Source organism: Manduca sexta, unplaced genomic scaffold (genome assembly GCF_014839805.1).
Source record: "Manduca sexta isolate Smith_Timp_Sample1 unplaced genomic scaffold, JHU_Msex_v1.0 HiC_scaffold_3041, whole genome shotgun sequence".
NCBI classification, from domain to species: Eukaryota; Metazoa; Arthropoda; class Insecta; order Lepidoptera; family Sphingidae; genus Manduca; species Manduca sexta.
This window is the reverse complement of record NW_023594067.1, coordinates 662-9596: the sequence shown is the minus strand read 5'-3', so window position 1 is coordinate 9596 and position 8935 is coordinate 662. Positions and strand designations below refer to the sequence as shown.

At 38.1% G+C, this 8935-nt stretch overlaps 1 pseudogene; it reads right to left on the bottom strand.

The window, feature by feature from the left end:
- Nucleotides 1-338: 338 nt before the first annotated feature.
- LOC119192658 lies at nt 339-4456 on the bottom strand (annotated as a pseudogene).
- Between the last annotated feature and the right edge of the window lie 4479 nt (nt 4457-8935).

Here is an 8935-nt window from a genome sequence, read left to right as displayed (position 1 = left end):
ACTCTTGTCTCTACATTACGAAATGCACTCTATTTCAGGCCAATAACGCTACATTTATGTCACAGCTTACTTTAAACCAAACGGGTTTCATAAATATGTAAATAGTATTTGCTTTTGCACTCTCATGATTAAAATATGTTTAAGCTTTTAAATTAATGTCATTATGAATGATTTCGTTTGTCTCTTACTGTTCAATTATTAACTTTATTTGCATTGTCTTTGAAATACTTTATTATTTTTGTGTTTGTGTCATATGTATTGTGTTGTGTAAGGTATTTTCAAATAAAGCACTGTTTTATAAATCTTCAATTTATTTTATTTGTATAAATAACGCCATATTGTACTAGTAATAATATAGTATGATCACTTGTTTTTTTTCTATTTACAATTATATGCTACAGCAGTCTTTAAATTTTTATCGTTCTATACACAGGATAACGAACAGGCAATAATAATTCAATTACATAGATTTGGTATAGCACTTACTAACTAATAATTACAATATTTACAGCATTTCTAATAAACTATGCTATTTACAATTTGACTGGAAGTTGGGATTACATTTACACCCCTAGACTAGGTAGCCTTGTACGGCGTTGGTAGCGTCGACGACGGGGGGCGGTGTGGGCCACTGGCGCATGTCGCGCCGCCTGCCCGGCGCCATGCCGTGCTCCAACGACGAGTAATCGGAATCTATCGACGAGTAGATGTGGTCCGATATCGGCCGGCCGTCCGGCCCGTACATCACGCCCTGCGTCTGTCTCACCACGGACGGCGACTGCCGGACCTCGGTGGTGTACTCTGGTGGAGCGCTGACGCCCTGAACAGCGCTTCCTAGCACCGGTGATTTGTCAGGAAACGGCGCCACGTTCGCTCCATTAGGCACGGAGGAGTCTAACGTGTAGGTGTTAATACTTTTTCTATAACTATGAGATCGCGCCTTATGGCTATGTCCCGATAATTCCGGCATCATATACTTGAGGCGCTCCCAAAACCGCTTCTCGCCCCACCTCAATCTCGATCCCGTCTTTAGGTATGGTCTCAAATCGGGATCGCACATCGCGTCCTCCACCACAGAACTCTCTTCTATTAAAACTAACTTATAAATACAGCCTTTGAGCGCCTCGTGCAATCGTTGTCGGATTTCGTATCGGGACCATTCTGTTTGCATGAAATTTCTCGTTAGTACAATGATTATTCGCTTGGATGCCTCGGCGGTCTCGACGACAGGCGGCGCGCATGGTAAGTATTGAGCGCCATGATGCGCAACATCGCGGTAATGAAGGCAAAGATTGTACGATTGAGTTCCATTTTCGAATTCGTTTACTAACGATTGCACGATCGATTCTTCATCTTTAGGGCTGTAGCAAACGTAGGCGTCGTATAGTTTTGGCTCTCCTCGAAGCTTCCCGCAAATGAAAATACTCTTATGCCACAAGTCGTGTACAACCATAGTCTGAGCGTGTCTCTAAAAAGAAATAGTACGATGAGCGCCAATAAAATTAACATAAAACCGGTGAGAGTGGAGACCATCATGGGAACATAGTTCGACACCAACATGTTTCCGATGACTGAATTATCGGCATAATAATCGCTGCAGGCAGTGCCGTTTAAGTTGAGTTCTTTTTTCTGTGGCGGTTTCGCGTCTCCGTTCCAACACCATACATCGGTGATGTCGATTATTTTTTGCGCATTCTCGGCCAAATACGCCGTTAATTCTTGCAGGTAGCGACATTTACAAGACCATAAATTATTGCCGAGAGACAAAGCTTTCAAATTGGGGTTACTATTGAAACTCCATACTTCAAAATCGACCAGTCTGTTGCCATCCAGGCGTAATGTTTCTAAAGATCTAAGAGATAAGAATGATATGTTGGCGATATGGCTGATAAGGTTGTTTTGTAAAAACAGCTCTTTCAAATTACTCAGCTGATGGAACTCGTATCCTTTCAACTCTTTCAGTTTGTTGTTTCCCAGATGAAGTATTTGCAGCGAATTCAATCCGGCGAATGTCCTATTTTGTATGCTATCCACGTTGCTGTTGTTTACATACAACGATCTCATCTTTTGTCTTCCAATGAAAACATGGTTTTGTAGCTCTCGGATGTTGTTGCCATCTAAAAATACTTCGGTCGCGTCCATCGGTATTTTATGTGGTATTTCAACGGACGATTGTCCGGAACAGTCGACGACGTTTGTGTTCCACAATGGGTCGTGGTAACAAGTGCAATTTTGCGGGCAAGTCATTTCACAGTCACATGCATCGTAGTCGCAACAGTGACATATCGCAAAACAATGTGTCTCATACTTACAAAGAAAGTCTGACGTCTTAAGGTTAGTTAGGGGCACATGAGTACCGCTACGGGTGTTTGTCATCTTACACAAAACGTTTTCTAAGTCCATCACTCGCGGGTATTGTCTCATCGCGGTCATATTGTTTATAATGGGCAACCACTCCATTGTACAGTCACATTGAAATGGATTACCACCTATATAGAATTCCGGCAGAGTCCTATTTCCCGACATTGTTGATAAACGCAAACTATTCAATTCCAAATGTACAATTTCATTTGCATACATGTCCACACGCGTTAAGTTCTTTTTATCGAAAAACGTATTCACATGGATACTATTTAAAAAGTTATTATTTATAAACAACAGTTCTACACTATTAGGTATCGCCATCGCCGATATCTCGGTGATACGGTTATGGCTAACGTCTAATGTCTTTATATGAATTTCATCTTGTAACTTGTAGTAATTTCCTAAGTGTTCGATAAAGTTACCGTGAATGTCCAACCACTTAAGTTTCGTAGGCACGAACGCGTAATCGAACCACACTAGATGATTTTCCGATAAGTTGAGCCACAGGAGACTAGCGAGCGTCGAGAAGACACCGTTAATGTCCGACAGAAAGTTTCCGTCGAGTCTGATGGCTTCCAGTTGTCCGTTCCGCTTGAAAGTCTCTCGTTCGATTGACTGGATCTTGTTCTTGGCGATGTTGAGTACTTGTAAGCTGGGCAAGTCCCAAAACATTCCGACGCTCAAGTTCCCAATTTGGTTGTCAATCAGTCTTAATCCAGTTAATTGGTTCAAGTTCTTGAAAGAACCATTTCTAAAGTCGGATATTTGATTCTCACCCAAATCAAGTGTTTTCAGAAACGAAAGTTCCCAAAGAGCGTCGGGAACTTCCATTAACTGATTGGAGCTCAGATCCAACTCTTTTAAATCGGAACAATTCTTGAACGCTTTTCTATCTATATTTACTAATAAATTATTATTGAGCGTCAATTTACTTAAAACAAATAAACCGTTAAATAAATTTTCGTCTATTGTGTGAAGACGATTCTCGGCCAAGTTCAAAGTATGCAAATTATAAAGCGGCAAGAATGCATTATCTTCAATATATCCGATTGAGTTATTCTTCAAATTCAATATTTGCAGAAAGAATAAGTCCTTGAATGTTTTCCCGTCGATTCTCGTCAAAGCGTTGTTTGAAAGGTTCAATACGATCAGCCGTATCAGTCCCAAAAACGTGCCGTCATCAATATGGTTGCTCGTAAGTTGGTTGCTCGACAGGTCTAACACAATAAGTTGCTCTAAACGGTGGAATACGCCTCGAGCCAATTCGTAAAGCGTATTATCATTTAAATATATTTCTCGTAGTTCTCTTGCATTCGCGAAGATTCCCTCGGGTAATGTGTGCAAGTGATTGTGTGATATGTTCAAAACTCTCATTGACACAAGCCCGTTGAAAGCTCCGCTTGATATGTCCGTGATATTATTATGCTGCAGATATAGATGCTGCAAACTTCTTAACTTGAGCAATTCCGAGTCTTCGGGCAATGATTTAATCATGTTATGGCTCAAGTCTAGACTATGTAAGCTCGAGCCGCATCCTTGCCCAAATCCAATCTGTCCGACTGTTTTATTCTATTGTGTGTTAAATTCAGTGTGTTGAGATTTTCCAGCGCGCAGAACACACCGGAAGGAACGAATTTGATGTTATTTTGAGCGAGATCCAACGACTGGAGTTCCGACAATCCATTGAATGCGTTCAAAGACAGCTCCAAGTTCTTAGTAGGACTCCATTCGAAGTTCTTGGAACGTAACTTTAATCGTTTTAGTTTTTCAAGTCTTGAAAATGTGTTGTCCGGGACACCGAGTAACTTGCAGTTGTTGATTGAGAGGTCAGTGAGAACCTGGACCGGGGCAAAGTAATGCGCCCGTAACGAACTTTCAAACAGAAGCAAATTGTTGCACTCCACAGTCAAGCGGCTGGTGTCGGATGTCACTGAAGATATACTGCCACCTTCTCCTTCAAGAGTCCGTATCCTGCAGAGGACGCCGCCTTCGGACCCTCGGTCCGCAACTCGAACACATTTGTCCGAGCCATTTTACATCACAGTCCAGCCGACTTGGAGCAGCGCACAAAAACAGCTGCAATAGCGTACATTATCACAGATTTTTCATTTCACTACAAAAGTCTCATAAACACACCCCGTGGGTCGATATCACCATTTCGAAACAAAGTCCGCGATACACTCGTATGCTGAAGAAAAACTTCCTAGCATTTCACTGCACAATAGTCCGTGGTATATTGTTTGATATGAGTCCTCGTGAAGGGTTGAGTTTGATACTTTTCACTCATTAATGTTGATTTATCGTTTGATCAGTTTGTGTATTAAATATTTATAGCGTGATGTGAACCGGCGCGTGGTGTAACACGACCTCTCCGCGGCGCGGTTGCGTTGCGACTACCGACTGTAGCGTTTGACTCGTTGAAGTGGCAGTGGGGCGCGTAACTTAGCCCCCGGACGCCTGTCCCCGCATAAGCTCGCCGCGTGTTTATGGACACAACTACCGATCTCTAGCGTCCAATAGCGGGAACTAAATATGCGGTATTATTACTTACATTGTAAAAAGTTCGCGAGTTTTTATCAACAATGATTTGTTTGTATACAAAGTGTACGCGCAACATTGTTACACGAGAATTTCAAACTAAATTATGTTGTAGAAACAATTGAGTTTTATAATCGTGAATGAGTGCTATTAAACTATTACTCTTTACTGCGGTCGTTCGTTTATTCTGCGAAATATGGCTTCCACGTATTTTAACAAGTTTCGTATACACTTTATTCAATTAAGAAAACATGATAGATAATAGCGGTGAGTAATTTTATTCACTTATGCAAAATTGGTCTGTAAAAATAAAATTACGAAATAGTATCAAGTACCTAATAATTATGTATAATGACTATAAACAACGTACCAACTTTGTATTTAAAAGATAAGTACTGTTAAAATACAACTACTGTTTACAATCATTCGTTGATAGAGGTCGCTAGTTATAATAAGAGCGGCCAAACGTAACACCAACGGAAACAATAAACTTGTTTTACAAAATATACTTTTGTGCTATTATTTTTACAATACGTTTCATAATCCCGTTGATGTTTTGAATTTCGAACTATGAGCCTAAACGCAAAATGGCCGTCTTTCTTTTGAATGTAATTGGTGTGAAGCAGCTGTTATTATGTGACTTTAGGGAGGCATATTCCGTGTCTTTTCCGAACAAATTTATGGAGATAACGAACGGCGGCCGGTTTTAATACTGTAGATCAAAATATTATTTAAAATTTTAATACAAATATTCCCCCTTACCTAAATAGTGATTATTGTTTATGATATTGAATTTGTAGTATTATAAACAAAAATTGTTTTAATATTATCAATATACCGCTAATATCCCTATGGGTAAGGCAGGAACATATCGGCAGCCAAGGGTTCTTCGAGCTTATTTCATCATTTATTTTGGTGAGATTACCCTTTTACGACATATACCTACCATAAATTCCTATGCCGAGCAGGACGATAGATTTTTTGTATTGAATCTAAGACCTCGTTGGTTAAGCATCTCAAACCTTACTAGGTCAAGACGACTCTACATCACACAAATGACTGCATAATGATATCGCTTAGTTTATTAGGTCAAGGAATTTATCCACAAGGTTCTAAAATATAAAACAAATATCACCTTATACTTGCAAGAGACATCTGACGTCACCACTTAAACCTAACACTTAGCTTAGGGCTACTACACGCTCCCAGTGTACAGTACAATATGGAACTAATTTCTTGTACTGACAACTTTGGTACAAGATCTTTTATTTCCTCATAAAGAATTAGATAAATTCCCTTGCTGAGAAAACTATTTATAAAATCAAATCATGATACTGACAACTTCAAAATGAAAAACCAAGTATGGCGACTCTAAAGCAGGTTTTTTATTTTCCTGGTCAAGCTTAACTAGATGTATCCTATACTATATAGCGATCTGCAAAATTGCATACTAGCTAGTAACAATAAATCGCTTTCCGAAATAGCCGGTTCAATAAGATATAATATCCGATTGAAGAACGCAATGTCCATTGAAAATTAACTAAGTACCATTGTCTATACTACAATAAAAACTGTACGAGTACTAGCTGTGCCCGCGGCTTTGCCCGCGTGGAAATCGTTTGTACTATTAACCTAATCCTTCCTCAAGAAATGCACTTTATTTTTGTACAAACGTTCAATGCAAAATCGATCACATACATCACAGACAGCTTTTGGAGACTTTGTTTTATAATATGTATAGATTCGAACTTAATATAGTGTTAATATTTACAAATTACTAATATTTTTATAATTTGTATAAAAGAAAGAACAATAATTGAGTGATGGCAGCCCTAGGTTTCGCCAAGTTTTTCAAAGTGTCCGTGTTTATTTGCAACCCTTCGAGCCATAAACAAGTCATTAGCATAATTCGCGTCTACACTCGTAAACTCTGTTATAACACTTTCTTTGACGAAACGAAACTTGAAAATACACTCCGATCTTTTATTACGCTTGGTGTTTAGCACTTTATATTCGGGGTTAAAGGTTCCGTCTAAATTGTTTTGTTTTGCTTTAATTCTCCAAACTATATGAATAACTAAACTATTTGTGGTATTTTTTTCCGTTTTTAACTTTCCTGGAGTATCCTGGTTGGGTGCCCTAGTTCTACTTCTGCATACCCCTTCGAGGATAAAGACGTGATGAATGTTTGTTTGGCACCTGACGTTACCTTTAGATATTAACGCACATTACATTAATATCTAAAGAGTCTAAAACCTCTTTTTATTTTTTTATTATGTAATAGGATAGGTCCATAAGAATAGGTCCAATAATAAAATGCATAACCTAAAATGTTCTTTGCATTCAACCATTACACCAATTGGAACTGATAAAATTTGTAACAACTGTCTATTGTTAGTTTTTACCATATTTTAGGATATATATGACCTGTTTTAATTTTAAAACCACAATACCTAGAACTTATTTTAATGTTAATGTTGTCTCGTTTTCACTTAACTTACAATGTATTCGTGGAATTTTCATAAACTAATGAGTTCTATGAATTTGAAGAACGCGTCAAACTTTGGTTACAACAGTAAAATTCATTTAACACAAATCTAATCCACATCAATATTATTACGCAAATAAATATTATAATAATGTGTTCTAGTTTCCATGGAGTAAATTAGGACCAAATCATGTAAGATTTTTCCATACATATCATGTCTTTAACAGAGTTTTTACAACGTTTGTTTGCACGAAAACCAATGAGTTAAACCTTAGTTATTAAGGTTATACTGATTTAGTTTCTGCAGATTTTGCAACGCCCCCGATAAACAGCAACGGTATTTGAGAACATAAAACTAAAGTCCTTGAAGATATCACTCACACAGAAGTCTTTGTATTCTACGGAACCTTGAATCAGTCACCAAATCGCGAGGAAAAAATGGAAAAGTCTTGTTGTTCGGCACATACCCGGGGTTCTCACGCGAGATATTTGTAATATCGTTCAATATTACATATTTAGAAGTTCTCGTGTGAATATTTTGTTATTCCTAAAAGTATGGTAAAATTATTGTAGTTTAGTATAACACGGACCTGTATAAAAGAGACTGAGACCAAGATATTATAGTAAAGAAAAAGCATAAGAATAATTTTCGCTGATCTAACAGTTTACAAAATCACATTTTCGATTTACTGGCACCGTAATTAGGTTCTGGATCGTGAAGCAGAATTAATGAATTCCTCCTAGTCAAACGGCAATCACAGCCGAGATCAGCCAGGAACGTAGGATATATTGTAGTACACTAGTGTGTTCGCAATACACAGATGTACTCTGTTCCTTCACTCTCATAGTCCTGTGAAACAGTAATCCGACATACCCAGAGAGACACAATATATTATATTCTTCAACACTCAAAAGATTTCTTACCTCACGTGCCCGTGCCTCGAATCGCAATCTAGAAAAATATTAAGCATTCCACACTCGGATGAGAAAACTGCGGGCAGTACAATGTGGAGAATTCAGCCAATTATTTGGCAGTTTATATCCTTATTTGAATTCCATGCATTGCCCTCGATTATGCATGTTTCAAATGTTATGATTCATGAGATGGCCAACTGTCATCGCAACCAGCGCGGACTGAATGCAAACTAAAGATTTTGAAGATTTCGAGTATTCTTAGTCTTGAATTTTATGAGGATTTTTCTGTTGGCAACATGCTGTCGAATATTGTAGAGGATATAAGTTTAATTCTCAACTGACTTGTTAAAATGATCTTAGAATTTATAGACAAATCAGAAAAAGTAATAAGTAATTATAACCAGAGACTACAACATTTTTCTAGAACAACAACATCAATATTAATTTATTTCGTGAATAATATCAGATTGCTTACAAAATCAAACACTACGTCAGGGATAGGACAGTGGAGGGTTGGTTAACCCTTCAGGTAGACGGCTTATCTGAGTCTCGCATTAGCACTACTAAGAAGATATTGTTTTGTAATCTATAGTGACTCACCGCATGGGAACATTTAAAGTGAATGTTATC